Below are 21,422 nucleotides of genomic sequence, written 5' to 3' on the forward strand. Positions count from 1 at the left end.
TCAGCCATCGCGTTTCAGACCCTGACAATGTGCTAACACACTGCGTTTAATTAATGGGTCCCCAGAAGCATCACCATTTCTATTTTCTAGATTACGGGAAAGCAAACTACAGCCTGTGGGCCAGCTGCCTGTTCTTGTAAATAAAGTTGTATTGGACACAGCTATGCTCGTTCATTTGTGTGTGTCCACAGCTGCTTTCATGCTACAGAGACAGAGTTGAATAGTTGCCACAGAAACTGCATGGCCTGCAAAGGTATTTACTATCCAATCCTTTGTAGAAAAAGTATGGTGGCCTCTGTAAATCAAAGTAAAGACCTGAAGTTCAGAGAGGCTTAGCAACTTGCCCTGGTTAACTCAGCCAGCCAAGGAAGCCTTGGGGTTCAAACCTGGAACCCCAGGCTTCAAAGTGGTGCCCTTTCTATGCCCCAAATGCCATTCTGGCTTTCTTCCAAGTCCCCTTCCACAGATGTACCCCAGTGCTCGGCATCAAGCCACACAGAGGAGTCTCCCTCCCACCTGGCTTGGGGGCCAAGTGCAGTAGCTGACAACAGGGCCACCTGGGCTCAGGTGTGAGCATTTAAGGCACACTGGGGCCCAGAAAAAAAGGGAGTGGGCTGGAGAAGATTTTTGTTTTTTTACAGAATGAAAATGCATTTGATAAAGAATCTCACCTAGCCTGCCGATCTCATCTTCCAAGCACTTTACAGATAAACCCGTGGTGTAAAGCGAATCAGTCCTTGCTTAGCTGCTCTGCTGTTTCCAGTTTCAGAGGGGCCAGACTCAGCACGGCTTGCCAGGGGCAGGGCCTTCCTTGGGTCTGGAGACCGCCCCTCAATGCAGGAGACAAAACTCCTTCCCACATCCCACAGCCAGGCTCCTCTGGTGTCCCCCGCCCCTGCCCCCAACCAGCACCCACCTTCCCCATTTCAACCCTTCAGCCTCCCCCGCCCCAGCGTCTCCAGGGGTCTGCTTCCCCACCCAGCCCTGGGAGCTCTATTTCAATCTGAGATACAATTACAGATCATGTTCCTTTTCTTCCCCCCTTTTTCTTTTTAATAAAGCCGTTTTGTGTCTCCACCGCTCCCCCTTTCCTGCATTCCTCCCATCTTAGTCTTCCCTCTCCCCCTCCTGTAGGAAATGTCTTGGATTCTCTCACTGGGGTGTAATGGTTAAATTGCTACCAGCTGATTAAACAGCAGAAGTTGAAGCTGTAATCCTCGGCGTTCAGGAACCCGGGGAGGCAGAGACGAGGGCCCTGACCCCTGAGGAGGGCTTAGCCCCCCGTCGACCCCCCTGCGGTGTGCCCGCCCTAGCTTCCCTCTCTGCATTTGTCCCAGGCTGCCCGACAGAATCCTCGGGGAATGGGCCAGGGGAGGAAAAGGAGAGGAGAGGCGGAGAGAGGGGAGGGAGGGGGGAGGTGGGTACCTCCCCAGCCCTGGCCCAACCTCCCAGGAATGTCTGTTCCCACCCTTGTCCCTTCCCTGCCCCCCACCCAAGCCACACACACACACACACACACACACACACACTCACACACACTCACACACAGAGACATTCTCACATACACACTCAGGCTCACACACACACAGACCCCCAGTCACACACATTCACACACTCACACACCCAGGCGCTTTCTCGCTCTCTGCAGAAAGCGGACCAGACGAAGGAGCAGGCCCGCCCCCTCCTCAGGGAGCCGCTCCTCCCTCACCTGCCCCACCTGGGGAAGGATCAGGAAGGTAGAGAAGTGTGAGCTGGGAAGGGGTGGGGAGAGGGAGGAGGAGGGCTTCGGGGATGCGCGGACTCAGGCTGGACCCTGGCGCTGACAGCTGCGGAGCCCGGAGTCAGGAGAGCCCTTCTTCGAGCCTCTCTGAGCCCTGTTCGCAGGCGGAGGGTGACAGCCACCTCGCAAGGCGGCTATGAGGATGAAGCAGGTGGACGCAAGTCATCGTGCCCAGCCTGGCACAAAGCGTGTCTCATCTCGAACGGCCTGGGCTCAGGGCTGGGGTGGAGTGCAATCGTCGTAACTTTCAAACCACACCCCGCACCCCGGAAATAAAAGCTGTGTGCCCCTGGGCTCCTTACTGGACTCCTCTGACCCGCAGCTCTCCCCCTGCAAACTGCCATCGTCATGCTTCCCCGACGGGCCTGTGACAACTGGATGTGACACTCCGCAAGCCGGGACCTCGCGAGGGTGTTCCTGTTCTGACTCACATGGGTGTCAACTCAGCCTCTGGGCGAAGAATAGCAGGGGGCAGCGAGCCTCCTTGGGAAAGTTCATTTCCATGGAAAGTACAGTTCAGATGAGGGGAGGATCTGGCCTGGATTCACCCTCCTCCACACTTACTCAGAAACCAGAGAGGAAAGCTGGGATGAGGAGGGAACTGGCTGCCCGCACAGGGAACGTCTGCCACCCGTCCAAGTACAGGGCTCTTGGAAGCATCCTTTCTCTTTCCATGGGGGAAAGAAAAGCCTCTGTCTTAGGGTTCTCCAGAGAAACAAACAGAGCTATCCATATGGAGACATGCGTTTCTCTATAATTGTATCTATATAGATAGTTCTGTATGTAGAGATATAGATATGAGGTAGATATCCTATATGTAGGATAGATATGATATAGATAAATCCATATATATATTTAGATGTACAGTCGGCGCTCCTCATCTGCGGGCTTCTCATCTGCGGATGCAGGCGGCTGGCTGTATTCTCTGTGCTATGCCATTGTATGTAAGGGACTTGAGCATCTTTTTTTCGTTGTTTCATTTGTTTGTTTGTTTGTTTTTGGCCACACCGCAGCTTGTGGGATCTCAGTTCCCCAAACAGGGATTGAACCAGGGCCACGGCAGTGAAAGCGCAGAGTCCTAACCACTAGGCCACCAGGAAACTCACATCTTTGAATTTTGGTATCTGCTGGGGCTCTGCAACCAATCCCCCACGAATACCAAGGGACAACTGTAAATATATATATGATACAGATGTCACATATACCTATACATCTATCTATATCTACCTATCTGTCTATCTACCTATCTATTGAGAGGGAGAGGGAGAGAAAGAGATTTACTGTAAGAAATTGGCTTGCACAATTATAGGGGCTGAGCTGTCCCACAGTCTGCTGTCTGTAAGCTGGAGACCCGGGAGAGCCAGTGGTGTAAGTTTCAGTCTGAGGGCAGGAAAAGACTGCCTCCCAGCTCAAAAATCATCAGGCAGAGAGTGAATTCTCTTTTTCTCCACCTTTTTGTTCTATTCAGGCCCTCAAGGGATTGAATGTGGGAGGGCCATCTGCTTTACTCAGTCTACCCATCCAGATGCTAATCTCATCCTTAAACACCCTCATAGACGTACCCAGAAAATGTTTAACCAAATAACTGGGCACCCTGTGGCTTCATCAAGTTGACACAGGAAATTTAACATCACAGCCTCCAACTGGGGTAGGAGAGAGCAGAGGGGAAGGCTGCTTGAGGGCTGAGGGTCAGGCCCATTTCTGTACAGTAGGGTTGACTAGTGTCCCCCCCAAATCCATTTCTACCCAGAACCTCAGAATGTGACCTTCATTGGAAATAGGGTCTTTGCAGACACAGTTAAGCTAGAATTGAGATGAGACCATAGTGGATTAGGTTGGGCCCTATATCCAATGAGAATATCCTTATAAGAGACAGAAGAGGACAGACACAAGGAAGAAGGCCCTGTGAAGACAGAGGCGGAGACTGGAGTGATGCTCCACAAGCCAAAGAACGCCTGGGGCCACGAGAAGGTGGAAGAAGCAAGGAAGGATCCTGCCCTAGAGCCTTGAGAGGGAGTGCGGCCCTGCTCAGACCTTGATTTTCAGCTTCTGGCCTCCGGAACTGTGAGACAGTAAAAATTGCTGTTTTCACCCACCCAGTTGGTGGTAATTTGTTACAGCAGCCACAGGAAACTAATACACCCTGCCAATCATGCATCATTGGTCCTATTTTACGGATGGGGAAATCGAGGCACAGAGAGGGGAAAGTCCTTTGTCCAAAATCACACAGCTGGTTGGAAGTGAAGGCAGGATTCTAACCCAGGTCTAACTCTGGTGCCTGAGCCTGTACTGCTGAGTTCACCCAGGAGGGACATTTCTGCAGGGGACAGACGTTGTGAAAGATGGAAGGGAAGGCAAGCGCTGGCTTCCTTTGCCCCCAGCTAACAGGCTGTCAAGGTAGCTGTGCTGAGGGGTCTGAGAGATGGGATCTCAGGGATCCTTTCCTAGGCTGAGAGTCCCTAGGCGGGGGCGGGGGCGGGAGCAGGGGTGGGGTCCGAAAATTCCACCAGTGTAATTGTGAGAGAAAGAAATTCTGGTCACAGCTGGTCTTCCTGTCCAGGAGCTGCCCTGACCTTGCTACTAAACCTGGGTATTTACCTAGAGGCAGGGCTGGGGCAGGTGCCCAGGACCTAGAATTCAAGGAGGCACTTGCTCTCGGGGTCGTGCCAGGGCCCAGTCCCGGCTGGCATGAACCTGAGAGTGAGCGCCTCATATTTTGCTTGCCTCACCCCAGTCCTGGCCTGCCCTGGGCGTAACTTATCAGAGGAACAGAGGGCATTCTGGGCTACTGGCAGCAAGTGGGCTGTGGAGCCACACAGATCTGGGTGTAAATCCTGGCTTTAGCCGCTTACTAGCTGGATGACCGTGGATGGGTCTGTTCTCTTATTTGAACTCAGTTTTCTCATCTATAAAATGGGGATAATAGATTAAAACCTACCTCATCGGTTGTGGTGGGATTAAATGAGTTGACACAAGAAATGCCTGGCACTTGGTTAAAGCTATTGTTACCATATTTGCAGCTCGGAAAGAGGAAGTTGGGGGGTAGCAACGTGAGTAATGGCTGCATCTGTTGGCAGATCAGAGGTGGCCAGCCAAGTGGACGAGCCGGTTGGGTGTAGCTTCAGAGTGAACGATAACTGGTAATTTCTTGTTTAAGAAAAACCCAGGCTCAGACTGGAAGGGCGAGGCAGCTGGTGCACACAGCTCTTTAGGAATCTTCACAGCCCTTTGCAGGGAGTCACACTTGCCAACCAATTCCTCCTGTCTGGACGGGAGCCACGAAGTTCCTGTGGGCACCGCCCGGACCATCTCCAGGTAGTGGAGCTCTGGAGAGAGAGTCCCAGGTACCCCAGTTTTAGCTCTGTGGATGTGAGCTGGTCACCTCCCAGTGTCCTGGCATTTCTGAGCCAGAGGGGACATTGGGCTGGGTCCCTGGCGACAAGGACAGGTTGGGTTGAGCAGCGCAATCTGTTCCTTATACGAGCGACAGATCTTTTTTCAAGTTCAGCTCTGGCTGATGCCCTGCCGGCGGTGGAGGCTCCTGTCCTCACCACCATGAGTTCACAATTCTCCAGGCTGACGGCGGTGGGCTGCCAGGCCCCACAACTGCCGCCCACCCGGTGAGGAAGGCAGACAGGGCCTCACATCGTTTACCTGCTCTTACTTTTTAAGCTCATTGATTTGCCCTCCTGACCCTTGTTCCCAGACAGAGAACATCCAAAGCAAGGGGCAGGCTCCAAGTTCCTATCTGGGTATTTTTTTCTTTTAAGGGTGTGGCTGCCCATTAGCCCAAGGCAACCCCCTCCCAATCTTCCAGCTCAAACTACAGCCCTTGCTTGCTTGCTCACGCCTGGCTTGAACACGGCTCCTTGATCTGTCCCTCTGTCAGGCTCCCGATGTGAAGTTCACACTTTTCCATTAGCACAATGATCGCATTCTTAATGAGCGCATCTATCGTTTATCGAGCTGTTACTATGTGCCAGGCACTGTGCTAAAAGCTTTCCTACGTTACCTCATTTAGACCTGGCAGTAACCCCAAGAGAAGAGGATTATTTTACAGATGAGCGTAAAATAATTATTTTATGCGACAGGATTATTTTAGAGAGAATGAGCTACTTGCCCAAGCTCACCCACCCAGGGAGGCAGGGTTTGAAAACAATTCTGTTCGACTTCACATTCTGGGTCCTAAATTTCCCGATAAGCCATCCTGTACTTCGGTTACCTGCAGACTTCTCCCCCTCTCTCAGCCTTGGGTCCCCATGTCCCCTAGGGTATAGACTCTGAGAGAGCAGAGAAGCACAGCTATCATTTTTTAAAAGAAATTATATAAATTTACAATTAAATAAATTCTATTAAAAACAAAGGAAATAAGTATTCAAAACTCCTCACTTAATCAATTGACTGCATTATTCTATTATCTATGCTCTTGAGATTTTTTTTATGTCTATTATGTCTGTATGGTGAAAATACTATATGGTATTTGCTATTGTACATCTACACATCTTTTCCCAACTCTGTATTCAGTGACTTCATTTTGGGAGCTTGAAACTGGCCATGGCGGAATTATTTACACCATTGTAATTGGCAAATGCTGCAAATCAGGGGTTTCCTCTGGGAAGTCAGTTATCGAAATTTTACCTGCATACCACTGATCACAACCTTTGTGGTAGGTACTAATCATCCCCTTTGAACAGATGAAGCAGTTGAGGCTCAGAGATGCTAAGTGATTTGCCCAAGGTCAACTTCTAGAAAGTGATGGGGCTGGGATAAGATCCCAGTTCATGCCATTTCCACTGCACTGATACACCTTCATGTCTACTGAAGATAGGAAAAAAATCCAGAAGCTCACTCCTTTCCAACCTACCCCAACCTCCAGGTACTGCCTTGTGTTTGGTGAGTAAAATCTGAAGGTGGTTGGAGATGCCAGCCATGCAGAAGGTCTCTGATTCAGAGAGAAGAGTGGTAGGTAAATCCTTGGCCTGGAAAGGAGGGAGAGAAAGTGACAAAAAATGACAAGGTCAAGTTTTCAACAGACTGAAATCACATTCCACTCACCTGAGCCTTCAAGAACTAGTACTAAGTTGGCCAATTAAAGGTAATTTCATCTCTAGCGTCTCTTTGAGGGTTACTTAAAGAAGCCTTAAAAATTAATCTTTCCTTTATCCCAAGAACAAAACAAAATTCCCACCCACTATCTTCAAATGATGAGGTGTGGTGTTAAATTAATGTTATTTATTTTTTGCGGTACGTGGGCCCCTCACTGTTGTCGCCTCTCCCGTCGCGGAGCACAGGCTCCAGACGTGCTGGCTCAGCGGCCATGGCTCACGGGCCTAGCCGCTCCATGGCATGTGGGATCCTCCCAGACCGGGGCACGAACCCGCGTCCCCTGCATCGGCAGGCGGACTCTCAACCACTGCGCCACCAGGGAAGCCCTAAATTAATGTTATTAATCGCAGACTGCAACTGCAGTTCTTCTGAACTCTGTGGACCCCGCACAGTTTGTTGCTTCTTTCAGTTACACATGTATTTTTATGTAGATTCAAGGTCCCTCTTGTGAAAGAATCATGAGCTCAGCAAATATCAGAAAAGCCTGAAACTCATCGGTTGCTAAATATCATTTGTTCTGTGTCTAGGAGGGCAGAGACCTTGGCTTGGGTGCCCTTGGAGAGACCAGATGCTTGCTCCTGGGAATTTTATAATCTTGTTGGGGCTTCGAAGGCAACCCTATACTAAATGGTTGAGGAAAAGTGAGAGAGGAAATGCAGGTATTTAACAAATCTGGAGGGCAATTCAACAACTATTATTCAAGAGAGGCAACCTCAAACAACACTTGGAAATCATTTGTATAGACTTTTTTTTTTTTAAGATTTTTTCTTTTGATACAGACCTTTTTTTTTTTTTTTGGGGGGGGGGTTGTGGTACGCAGGCCTCTCACTGTTGTGGCCTCTCCTGTTGCGGAGCACAGGCTCCGGACGCGCAGGCCCAGCGGCCACGGCTCACGGGCCCAGCCGCTCCGCAGCATGTGGGATCTTCCCAGACCGGGGCACGAACCCGTGTCCCCTGCATCGGCAGGCGGACTCTCAACCACTGCGCCACCAGGGAAACCCGATGCGGACCATTTTTAAAGTCTTTATTGAATTTGTTACAATATTGCTTCCGTTTTATGTTCTGGTTTTTTGGCCGCAAGGCATGTGGGATCTTAGCTCCCCAACCAGGGATCGAACCCACACCCCTTGCATTGGAAGGTGAAGTCTTAACCACTGGACCACCAGGGAAGTCCCTAGACTTTCAAGCTAGCAAAGTTAAGGGGGAAAAAGAAAACCCAGTAGTGGTCAATGCTGATGAGGATGTGGTGAGCCAGACATTTTTCATTCAGGGTAAACGGTACAACCTTTCAGAAACAAGCCAGGTAGATAACGCTTATCCTGATCTTGGTGTTCACCACAAATGTCCTCAGTTGCTTTGCAGAGGCCTTTGCTGTTTTGTCCGTCTTGGACCCCTTCTCCCTTCTTCTGGTAAAAGCACCCCAATATTCCGTGGGGGGATTACTCCCTCCACTCTCCAGCCCCATAGTTCAGGAGGAGCTGATTTCACCTCTGGCTTGTATAGGTGTGTGGTAGACAGACTTCCAAGATCCCCCCTTGCCCCCCACCCCATGATCCCTGTCTCTTGGTGTTCACACCTTTGTATGATCCCCTCCTCCTGAGTGTCGGCTGAACCTAATGACTGGCTTCTAATCAACAGAATACAGTGAAAGTAATGGATGTCACGTCTGTGATTAAGTTACAAACGGTTGTGATTTCTGTGATGCTAGCAGTTGATCTCTAGTTCCCTCTCAGCTTGCATGCTTTGATGAATAAGCCACCGTGTGGTGAGGAACTAAGGGCAACCTCCAGCCAAGGCAACAGTCAGTGAAAGTCTGAGGCCCTCAGTCCAACGTCCTATAAAAGACTGAGCCCTGACAACAACCACTGAGTAAGTTTGGAAGTGGATCCTTTCCCAGTTGAGCCTTCAGATGAGACTGTGGACCCAGGGCTGACACCTTCATAGCAGCCTTGTGAGATAATGTGAAGCAGAGGACCCAGCTGAGCTGTGCCCAGGTTCCTGACCCATGGAAACTATGAGATAATAAATGTGGGCTGTTTTAAATTGCTAAGTTCGGGGGTCATTTGTTATGTAGTAATAGATAACTAAGACAGGGTAGACATGCTCTAATCAACCAGAGCATGGCATTCCCCCAGCTACAATGATTAGTTCAGGGCTGTCCATGTGATTTAGTGTGAGGGTTAGGATTAATCCTGGCACTATTATAAGATCAGAGGGGGAAGAGATGCTCTGTCCATTGGTCTCAGAGTTGGGAGCTGCCAAAGACTACCTTGTGAAGAGGATCTACTTGAGAATGAAATAATATAGCACCATGAGATAGATATTCCAGGCCTGATGACACTGTGTGAGCCCCTAGATCCAGCCTTGCCTGAAACTTTCCCTGTGGAATTTTTAGTTGTATAATCTCATAAATACTGTTTACTACTTAACTCATTTTGTATTGGGTTTCTGTTATTTATTAAAGCCTCTTTTAGTCATTCATTTGATAGGTATTCACTGAGTTTTTACATGTGCTATTCTTAGGCAATTCTTTTTCCTTTGGGAAAGAAAATCTTTCCAAGACCACTCCCATAGAAGACTTCTTGTTATATCTATTTGGGCAGAACTAGGTCATCTGCCTACCTCTAAACAAATTACTGGCAAAGAGAAACAACACTGCCTTTTTTTTTTTTTCTAATTTAGACATGACCCATTACTGGGCCTGGACCGACTGCTATCTGAACAACATCAGGGGAATTTATCAAGAAAGAAAACAGAAGGGGTCATTGCGCAAGTGACCAAGAGTGTCCACGACCATAATGATGATTATCTTAGGTCACATTTTTGGGGGACGCTTACAACCCACCAGGCTCTGGGCTAAGCACTTCACATGCATAATCTCATTCACTCTTTGCAGCCACCCTATGAGATAGGTTCTACCTACTACCCATTTTTTATGGGTTGAATTATGTCCTTCCCAAATTCATATGTTGAAGTCCTACTCCCCCGCCCGCCCCCCTGCCAAGTACCTCAGAATGTGATCTTATTTGGGTCATTGCAGATGTAATTAGGACTTCCCTGGTGGCACAGTGGTTAAGAATCCACCTGCCAATTCAGGGGGGCACAAATTGGAGCCCTGGTCCAGGAAGATCCCACATGCCGTGGAGCAACTAAGCCCATGCACCACAACTACTGAAGCCTGCGCACCTGGAGCCTGTGCTCCATGACAAGAGAAGCCACCACAGTGAGAAGTCCGCACACTGCAATGAAGAGTAGCCCCCACTGGCTGCAACTAGAGAAAAGCCTGCGTGCAACAACGAAGACCCAACGCAGCCAAAAACAAATAAGTTAATTAATTTTTTAAAAAGATGTAATTAGATAAGATGATGTAATTAGGGTGGGACCTTATCCGATGTGACTGGTGTCCTTATAAAAAGGGGAAATTTGGACACACATAGAAGGAAGGCAGTAGGAAGAGATACAAGGAGGAGATGGCCAACTACACACTAGGGAGAGAGGCCTGGGACAGATCCTTCCTTCCACAGCCCGCAGAAGGAAGCAAACCTGCCATCACTTTGATTTCCAACTTCTAGCTTCCAGAACTGTGAGACAATGCATTTCTGTTGTTTAAGCCACCCAGTTTGTGGTACTTTGTTACGGCAGCCCTAGCAAAAGAAGACACCATTTTACAGAGTAATGGCTGGGAAAGTTAAGTGAATTTCCCAAGCACTGATTCCAACCAAGGTCTCTCTGACCCCAAAGCCCATGGTCTTAACCACAAGTCTAAAATGGATTGTGTACTGCAGGCAGCTGGGAGCTGGAGAAAGTTTGAGTGGCCCGTCCGAGCCACGTTTCAGGTAGAATGTCATCACTGCAGAGATCAAAAAGTTCCTTTTTGTGTCTGTCGTCAATCTCTTTTATCCTAGGCTTGCTGCCTCTGGCCTGGTTTCTAGGAGACAGGCAGAACCCCTCCTAGAGGCCTCCTCATAACCCCGCCTTGGACGAGAACCAGGTAATTAAGTCCCTTCTTTTCTAGGACCTGTGGTCTCAGTCTTTGATCTTTCGTCCCTCTGCCCTAAAGCTTCCCCAGCCACTGAAGGAGGAGTGAGCAGGGTGTGAGAATAGCAGGGTGTGAGAATGGCTGGGCAAGGGCAAGTGTCCGAGGAGACCCAGGACTCACCCAGAGCCACTGGGATAAGGAAGGAACACTGGCTGGAGGCCTGTCCTGGCCACACACGATGTAGCCATGGTGATCCCTGGACCCTCAACCACCCAGCAAGGGGTTGACGATGCTGTATCTAAGTCCCCTTCTTTGCTCCTGAGATCCAAAGCCACTCGATAGCTTGGAGCCTCTACGTCCCCCACTTCAAAAGTTTAAACGTACACATTTATATATTGATAATATGTTTTTGGTTAAAAAGGAAGAGAGAGGGAGAGCGAGAGAACGAAAAGCTGCTGCTTCTATCCTGAGTCATCACAGAGCTCCTATTCCCATCCCACCCTCGGCCCTGTGGCCTCCCCCCCTCCATTCTCTATTCGGTTTGCAAGGCTGTTATTCCTGCCAAATGAGTCATTGATGTGGGAAAGTTCATTCATTTTGGCAGACTTCACCATTGCTCTGAGAAATGGAGACTGTGCACCTACTGCCGCAGAAGACAGGTTATCGTGGTGATTCGTTCATTCCTCCTTGCATTCATTCATTTATTCCCAGAGCACATAATCGTCTCTCACAGACACACATGGGCAGACTCACTGATTGTTTTCTATCTCAGGGAGTAGATGTGAGGCTTAAATGAGGTAATATATGTGAAAAGGCTTCAATAATAATAATAATGACAATAATAATGATAATAGCTAATCCTCATTGAGCACTTGTTATGTGTCAAGCTGATGCTAAGCTTTTTAAAAAATAAATAAGGCAATAAATTAAGCAGGCTTTATTTAATGCCTTTAATCCTGACGCTGTTTTCTGGGGCAGGGATGATTATTATCTTTGTTTTGGAGATTCAGAGACTGAAGCTCAAAGGGGTCAAGGTGGTCTGGCCACAGTCATTACACACCTCATAAGTGGCAGAGGGAAGTCAAGCCCAGCTTCCTCTTATCATGACCCATATTTATAAGGTGTTGACCGCGTGGCAGACACTGGACTTACAACCTGCTTCTCCACTCCCAGCCCACTTGGCTCTTCACAGGAACCTGTGACGTCGGGACTGCAATTAGCATCTGTTTTCCAGCTGAGCAAACTACATTTTGGAGAAGCAGGGCAACTTGCCCAAGGAGGCATGGCTATTACCCAGAAGAGCTGGGTGGAGAGCAGGCAGTCTGGGCTCGGAAGACACTCTGTCCCCATTGTGAGCAGCGAGCCTGGCACTTAGCATGTGTGTCCCGTTCTTGTTGGCCACACTCACCATCAGCACCATGGACACTCCTTCTGGGACCCGTACATTGTCGTGGGCACATAGATCCTGTGACAGAGACAGTGCCGTGTGCTCACCAAACCCCATGTCCTCATTCTCTGAGACACACAGATGAACTCTGGCAGTTAGGCAGGTTCATGTCACTGAATTCTGACCAATGGAATGTGGGGTAAGTGATGAGGGTCACTTCCAAGCCTGGCCCTGAAAAAAGCCCATGAGCCTCTATCTGCTGCTTAGATGCAGAGGATCCCATGGAAGATTCTGAGACCCTAGGGGAGGGTGGAACCACTGAACTGGAAGATGTCTGAGTGACTGCTCTCCCACTGAGCCATACTGGACTTTAATGTGCACCTCAACCGTTATTGGGGTACCCACTGAGATGGGGGTTTGTTACAGCAGCTAGACTATCCTCACTCATACAGATATTACTGGAAGGGTTTTTGATATAATGAGATTCTGGTCTAGGGTTTCCTTGGGAAAGGACTCACCTACGCCAGAACTCAAGCTTCATAAAAGTAGAGTCCCCTGTGTCAAGTGCAGGGCTTGGCACACAGTAGGTCTTCAGGAAATATTTGTGGAAGTGACCAAATGAATCTCCCATCTCTGAGGTCCTTGGACCACTGGGAAGCTTCCTGGATGGTGATGCAGGAAGGAGGTCTTAATCATGCCACCTAATCCTCTATCCTTTCCCAATACTCATGCTAACTAACCCTCATCTACCTCCCTGCATGTCCCCAGTATGGTGCTGGGGGACAACCCCAGCAGTAACATCTAGAACCTGCTTGTCAAGGCTGATGTCATTCTACAAATATCAAGCTGACTTCATTCCATCCTAACTGGCCGTCAAGTCTGGGAAAAGCCAGGCAGCCTGGGCTCCAAGATGCACACACTACATTCAGATGTTTACAGAAAACCAGTGCACGAGGATTTGCTCGAAAGCTAAATTTCCTCTTAGCCAAAGCCCAGAAATACCTTTTAAACCCTGAGCAAATAAGCCAGAGAAGAAGGCATTCTCCCTCTGACAGAGTCCTTAGAGCCTGGGAGATCTTCAACTTTGCAAGGAAGCAAGCTTGCTGCAAAAGGTGTGCGGCACAGCGGAGCCCCTCACCACTCACAGCCAGCCCCTTTGAGAACCTTCCCTTTAGTCCCAGAGCACAGGGGCACAGACAGCCACAAGCACCAACCCTGACTTCAGGCTGTGAACAGAAAACCTGAAATGCACATCTAGGTCCACTCGGAGAGATAACGTTGGCTCGGAATAAAATTAAAAGGAGCCATCGTTTTTTAAAAATTAACCAACCAAACAAAACCATTTCCCCACGGAGTGTTGAACTGAGTAAAATGTATGCTGACCAAAAGTTTGCTAGAGCCATCACTGACATTGAGAATACTGTCTGACATTTATCAAGTACTTCTTAGGTGCCAAGTGATGGCTTTCTACAGAAACCTCGTTTAATCCTCACAACAAACCTCTGAGACAGAAATGACCACTATTACCTCTTTTACACATGCAGAGATGGAGCAGCAGAGACGTTCAGTAACAGGTTTGATTTCACAGCGCCAGCAAGCAGCTGTGCCAGGATGCTCACCCAGCATGTCTGCAATTAGCCAGGTCCCAGTTCAAAGCCCAGCTCAGCTCGGCTATAGGATCTTGGGCAACTTATTTAACTTCTCTGAGCATCTGAAGACAAGAAGAGTAATAGTACCTAGTTTATAAATTTAAGTGAGGTGATATACGTGAACGTAGCTAAACGGTTATTTGCTCTTATTGCATCTCACCCTGCATGTTGTTTTTTTTTTTTTTTTTTTTTTTTTTTTGCATGTTGTTTTAATTGCAAGGCATTATTCGGGCTGCTGGCAGCTGGAAGCAGAGGTCTGCTCCCGTGTCCGGGTGTGTCAGAGACTCTGGGGTGCTGAGGCCAGGAAGCAGCCGAGCAGAAGGGGCCCGAGAGCGTTGGCAGGGGTTGGAGGAAGTAGGAAGCAGCCATAGAAGGGTGAAGAGAGCTTGGCGGGATGAGCGATGAGACCTCCAAACCCACCAGCAAAACCAGTGAACGTGGTCCCCTAGATCACGTGTGATGTGGCCCCACTGGGTATAGCCACAAAGGCACCCCTCCTTTCTACTTGCAGCGGGGAAGATGATTTGGCTGAGCAAGAGGGAAACTGAGGAGAGAGGAAAGGCTGTGGACTTCCGGGACGGTGGGGGCAGTGCCTGGGAGAAGGAGGGGCCAGCTGAGCAGGAAGAAACGGGCAGTGTATGAGTTTCCAGTGGCTGCTGTAACAAATGGCCACAAACTTGTCTCTGTCTTCCCATGGCCTTCTCCTCTATGTGCGTCTCCCCGCCTTCTCTTTTCTTCTCTTCTGAGGACGCTTGTCTTCAGATTTAGGCACCTCCCCCCCAATCCAGGATAATCTCATCTTGAGATCCTTAACTTTATTACATCTACAAAGACCTGTTTTTCAAATAAGGTCACATCCACAAGTGGAAATATCTTTTGGGGGCCACCATTCAACCTGCTACAGGCTTAGGAAATAGAAGGGTTCATTTGCCCCCTAAAACTTACAATCATTAATGCTTCTAAACATTAAAAAGTACAGAACATAAAATAACCGACATCCATCTACCCAGAACCCCAATTTAAAAGATGTTAACATTTTCCCATAATTGCTCAGATGTGTCTCAGAAAAAAAAATATATATATATATATAAAACATAACAAACACATCCCTTCCCTTCCTTCTCTCCTTAGAGAGAACCACAGTCCTGAATTTGGTCTTTCACTCTCGTGCATGTTGTTATACTTTCACTGCATTTGTATGTAACTTTAAACAATTGACAGTTCCTGTATGTTTTTAAAATTTTACATAAATGGTATTACATGGTATTTATCCCTTTTAAAATCTGCAGCTTAAAAAAAAATCTGCAGCTTTATAAAGATATAATTCACACATCATAAAACTCATCCTTCTAAAGTGTACAACTCAGTGGCTTTTAGTATATTGACAGAATTGTAAAACCACCAACAGTATCTAATTCCAGACCATTTTCATTAGCCCGGAAAGAAGCCCGTACCTATTAACAACCACACCCCTGCTCCCACCTTTCCTTTCCCTCCTACCTCTGGCAAGCACTAGTCTACCTCCTGTCTCTATGGATTTGTCTATTCGGGACACTCCATACAAATGAAATATATGTGGTCATTGGGGATCTTTAGTTTAGCATAATGTTTTCAAGTTTCACCTATGTTGTAGCATGCATGTATCAATATTTCATTCCTTTTTATGGCTGAATTATATTCCATTGTATGGATAGACCACATTTTGTTTATCCCATCATCAGTTGATGGACATTTGGGTTGTTTCCACTTTTTGGTTATTATGAGTAGTGCTGCTGTGAACATTCGTGTACATGTTTTTGTGTGAACATGTGTTTCAATTCTCTTCAGTATATACTTAGGAGTGGAATTACTAGGTCACATGGTAACTCTACGTTTAACTTTTTGAGGAACTGCTCAACTGTTTTCCAAAGTGTCTGCATCATTTTACTTTGCTACCAGCAATGATAAGGGTTCTAATTTCTCCCCATCCTTGCCAATACTTGTTACTGGCTATCTTTTTTTTTTTTTTTTTTGCGATACGCGGGCCTCTCACCGCTGTGGCCCCTCCCACCGCGGAGCACAGGCCCCGGACGCGCAGGCTCAGCGGCCATGGCCCACAGGCCCAGCCGCTCCGCGACAAGTGGGATCCTCCCGGACCAGGGCACGAACCCGTGTCCCCTGCATCGGCAGGCGGACTCTCAACCACTGCGCCACCAGGGAAGCCCTGTCACTTTAGCTTTTACTTTCATGTCATTTCTAAGAAACCATTGCCTAGTCCAGGGTCATGAAGATTTATGCTTATGTTTTCTTCTAAGAATTTTACAGTTTTAGCTCTTATGTTGAGACCTTTGATCCATTTTGAGTTAATTTTTGTAGATGGTATAAAGTAGGGTTCCAGCTTCATTCTTACCTGTGTCCCGGCACAATTTGTGGAAAAGATTGTCCTTTGTCCACTGAATTGTCTTGGGACCCTTGTTGAAAATCAGTTGAACAAAATGTAAAGGTTAATTTCTGGACTCTTAATTCGATTTCATTGATCTGTATGTCTCTTCTTATACTAGTGCCACTCTGTCCTGATTATTTTAGCTTTGCAGTAAGTTTTGAAATCGAGAAATGTCAGTCCTCCAACTTTGTTCTTCTTTTTCTTTTTTCTTTTGGCCGTGCTGCACAGCATGTGGGATCTTAGTTCCCCGACCAGGGATCAAATCTGAGCCCTCTGCACTGGAAGTGCGGAGCCTCAACCACTGGACAGCCAGGGAAGTCCTCTGTTCTTCTTTTCCAAGAGTTTTGGCTCTTCTAGATCTCTTGCATTTCCATCTAAATAGTAACATCAGTTCGTCAATTTCTATGGAAAAGGCAGCTGGAATTTTGGTAGAGATTGCATTGAATATGTAGATTAATTTGGGTGGTATCGCCATCGTAATAATATTATGGCTTTCAACTTATAATCATGGGATTTCTTTCAATTTACTTAGGTCTTTAATTTTCAATGGCATTTTATAGGTTTTAATATTCAAGTCTTGTACTTCTTTTGTTAAATGTATCCTTAAGTATTTTATCCTTTTTTTGCCATTGTAAGTGGAATTGTTTTCTTAATTTTATTTTCAGACTATTTATTGCTAATGTATAGAAATACAATTGATTATTGTATATTGATCTTGTATCCTACAACCTTGCTTAACTCATTTTAAAGTTCTAATAGTTTTTTGCCTTTGCTTTTTGCATTTGTGGATTCCTTAGGATTTTCTATGTACAAGATCATGCCATCTGCAAACAGAGATAGTTTTACATCTTCCTTTCTAATCTGGTTTCCTTTTATTTCTTCCTCTTGCTTAATTGCCCTAGCTGAAACCTCCAGTACAATGTTGAATAGAAGTGGTGACAGTGGATATCCTTGTCTTGCTTCTGATCTTAGAGAGAAATTATTCAGTCTTTCATCATTAAGTATGAGGTTAGCTGTGGGGTTTTTCATAGATGCCCTGTATCAGATTGAAGAAGTTCCCTTCTATTCCTAGTTTCTGAGTGTTTTTTTTTAATCATGAAAGGATGTTGGATTTTGTCAAATACTCTTTCTGCACCTATTGAAATGATTGTATGGCTTTTCCCCTTTTTTCTATTAATATGACACATTACATTGATTAGTTTTTTAATATGTTAAACCGATCTTGCATTCCTGGAATAAATCCCACTTGGTCCTGGTGTATAATCCACTTTATATGTTGCTGGATTTAGTTTGCTTTGTTGAGAAGTTCTGCATCCATATTCACAAGAGATATTTGTCTATACTTTTCTTTTGATGTCTTTGGTTTGGGTATCTTGGTAATACTGGCCACATAGAATGATTTGGGAAGTATTCTCTCTTCTTCTATTTTTTGGGAGAGTGTATGAAGGATCAGTGTTAATTATTCTTTAAATGTTAGGTAGAATTCACCAGTGAAGCCACCTGTGCCTGGGCTTTTCTTCATAGGAAGTTTATTTAGTTACATATCAAATCCTTTAAAATTTAATGAGAACTTTTCAAAGGCCTAGCTTATGGTCTAGCCTAGAGAACGTTCCATGGGCACTTGAGAAGAATGGTTTCTGATGTTTTGGGGTGAAGTGTTCTACGGACATCTAAGAGGTCTGGTTGGTTTATAGTACTGTTCAAGTCTTCTATTTCTTTGTTTATCTTCTCCCTTTTGGATAGTACAGTACTGACGTCTCCAGCTTTTATTGCTGAGTAGTCTAGTTCTCCTCACATTTCTGTCAGTTTTTGCTTCATGCATTTCAGGGCTCTGTTGCCTCCGTGATTGATTATCATTACGTTTTTGTTTTTGTTTTTGTTTTTTTTGCGGTACGCGGGCCTCTCACTGTGTGGCCTCTCTTGTTGCGGAGCACAGGCTCCGGACGCGCAGGCTCAGCGGCCATGGCTCACGGGCCCAGCTGCTCCGCGGCATGTGGGATCCTCCCGGACCGGGGCACGAACCCGCGTCCCCTGCATCGGCAGGCAGGCTCTCAACCACTGCACCACCAGGGAAGCCCTGATTATCATTATGAAATGTCCTTCTTTGTCTCAAGTACAGTTTTTTTTCTTAATGTCCATTTTGCCTGATATTTGTATAGCCATTCCAGTTCCCTTTTGGCTACTGTTTGCATGGTATATCTTTTTCTATCCTTTTACTTTCAATCTACTTGTATCTTTGCATCTAAACTGTGTCTACATAGATAGCATATAGTTGGATTTTTAAAATTCACCCTGCTCATTTCTGCCTTTTGAGTGGCATGTTTAGTTCACTTACATTTAATAGAATTACCGACAAGATAGATTTTAATGTAATTACAGATGAGGTGTCTGTAATTTTTCTATTTGTTTTCTATGAGTCTATGTCCTTTTTTTTTTTACCTCTTTTTCTCTATTACTGCCTCCTTTTGTGTTAAACAGATATTTTCTAGTATACCATTTTAATTCCCTTGTTATTTCTTTTACTATATTTTTTGAGTTATTTTCTTAGTGGTTGCCCTGGGGATTACATATAACACCTTCATTTAAAACAATCTAGTTCAGGGCTTCCCTGGTGGTGCAGTGGTTAAGAATCCGCCTGCCAATGCGGGGGCCATGGGTTCGAGCCCTGGTCCGCGAAGATCCTACATGCCGCAGAGCAACTAAGCCCATGCTAAACTCAGCCCGTTCTCTAAATTTATTTTAAAAAACCTTTATTTCAATATAGCTTGTTCTTTACTGCCTCCTTTGTGCATTGCTGTCTCAGAACACAATACACAGAAAAATTACATCTTTCACGTTATAAGCCCATCAACACGTTAGTACTTATGATTTTATGCAGTTGTCTTTTATTAATAATAATAAATAAATTTATTTATTTTATTTATTTATTTTTGGCTGCATTGGGTCTTCGTTGCTGCACACGGGCTCTCTCTAGTTGTGGCGAGCGGGGGATACTCTTCCTTGTGGTGCATGGGCTTCTTATTGCAGTGGCTTCTCTTGTTGCAGAGCACAGGCTCTAGGCACGCGGGTTTCAGTAGGTGTGGCATGTGGGCTCAGTAGTTGTGGCTCGTGGGCTCTAGAGCACAGGCTCAGTAGTTGTGGCACATGGGCTTAGTTGCCCTGCGGCATGTGAGATCTTCCTGCACCAGGGCACGAACCCATGTCCCCTGCATTGGCAGGTGGATACTTAACTGCTGAGCCACCAGGGAAGTCCTGCAGTTGTCTTTTAAATAAGAAAGGAAAAGAAAAATACATTTATGCATTATTTTATATTTACCTATGTAATTACCTGTACATGTGTTCTTAATTTCTTTCTGTGGATTCAAGCTAATGCCTAGGTTCCTTTCATTTTAACCTGAATGATTAATACTAAAGTATTTCTTGTAGGGCAGGTCTCCTAGCAATAAATATTCTTTGTTTTTATGTCAATGTCTTAATTTCACCTTCATTTTTTTGTTTTTTTGTTTGTTTGTTTTTGCGGTACGCGGGCCTCTCACTGTTGTGGTCTCTCCCGTTGTGGAGCACAGGCTCTGGACGCGCAGGCTCAGCGGCCATGGCTCACGGGCCCAGCCGCTCCGCGGCACGTGGGATCCTCCCGGACCGGGGCACGAACCCATGTCCCCTGCATCGGCAGGCGGACTCCCAACCACTGCGCCACCAGGGAAGCCTTCATCTTCATTTTTGAAGGATAGATATACTGTGTATGGAATACTTTGTTGGCAGTCTTCCTTTTGGTATCCTGAATATGTCATCCCACTGCTTCCCAAACTTCATGATTTCTGATGAGAAATCCACTGTTAATCTTATTGAGGTGATGGGCCACTTTTCTCTGCTTTCGAGACTTTCTCTTGGTCTTCCCTTTTGAAAGTTTGGCTATCTGTAACATATCTGTGTCTAGATATGGATTCTTTGAGTTTACCCTACTTGGAGTTTGTTAAGCTTCTTGGATGTGAGATTAGTTTGTTTTAAATCAAATTTGCGATATTATTATTCAGATATTCCTTCTGCCCGTTTCTCACTTTTCCTTTTGGGACTCCCATTATGCATAGTTAGTATGTTTGATGGTATACCACAGGTCTCTGGGTCTCTGTTCATTTATCTTCATTTTTCTTTCTGTTGCTCAAACTGGATACTCTCAACTCACCTGTCTTCAAGTTTGCTAATTCTTTCTTCTGCCAACTCAGATCTGCTCTTGAGTCCCTCCACTGAATTTTTCATTCTGATTATGGCACTGCAATTTTCAACATCAGAATATCTATGTGGATCTTTAAAAAATAATTTCTATCCCTTTATTGATATTTCTATTTGGCAATACCTCATCTCATACTTTCCTTTTATGATTTAGACATGGTTTATTTCAGTTCTTTGAACAAATTTAAAACATCTGATTTAAAATCTTTGTCTAGTAAGTCAAATGTCTTGGTTTTCCAAGGGACTAATTCCTGTGTATGAACCATATATTCCTGGTTTTTTTGTTTTTGTTGTTGTTTTTGTTTTGCGGTATGCGGGCCTCTCACTGTTGTGGCCTCTCATTGCGGAGCACAGGCTCTGGACGCGCAGGCTCAGAGGCCATGGCTCACGGTCCCAGCTGCTCCGCGGCACGTGGGATCTTCCTGGACCAGAGCTCAAACCCGTGTCCCCTGCATTGGCAGGCGGATTGTTAACAGCTGTGCCACCAGGGAAGCCCCAGTGGTCAGCTTTTTATTGAACAGAGATTTTCTTAAATGCCTTGAACCAGTTAGTCTCCCAATCTTTGCTGAAGGCTTATGTGTGTTGGGCTATAGGTTCCATGCTGTGGCAGGCAGTTTTTATAAATACCTTAACCTTCACTTCTGCTTGTAAAGCTCCTCAAGGTCAGCTAGAGTTGAGACATAAGGGCCTTCTAACGTATTTCTTGAGCATACACATAGTCTTGCATATGTGCATGGCCTTCTAGATTCCCAGGTTTATATCAGAGCTTTTCAAAGCCCCCGACAGACAGCTGATAGCTCTGTTTTCTTTTTTGTTTTTCTTTTTAGTCGTTTGGTCAGCCTCTTTTTTTTTTAAATGCCATTTAAAAA

The 21,422-nt window shown here is 46.2% G+C and overlaps 1 protein-coding gene across 2 annotated transcripts in view; it reads right to left on the bottom strand.

The window, feature by feature from the left end:
- The window catches only part of SPRING1 (SREBF pathway regulator in golgi 1), a 313,869-nt gene that overhangs the window by 49,841 nt on the left and 242,606 nt on the right, over positions 1-21,422 (bottom strand). For both annotated transcript variants that reach the window (XR_003436712.1, XR_003436711.1), the window contains exon 7: positions 6,645-6,759. The gene's annotated coding sequence lies outside the window, so the exon portion shown is untranslated. The remainder of the gene's footprint in view (positions 1-6,644; positions 6,760-21,422) is intronic.

The sequence above is a fragment of the Aethalodelphis obliquidens genome, unplaced genomic scaffold (assembly GCF_003676395.1).
Source record: "Aethalodelphis obliquidens isolate GAN/ISIS:26980383/991018 unplaced genomic scaffold, ASM367639v1 scaffold28, whole genome shotgun sequence".
In the NCBI taxonomy this organism is placed as follows: Eukaryota; Metazoa; Chordata; class Mammalia; order Artiodactyla; family Delphinidae; genus Aethalodelphis; species Aethalodelphis obliquidens.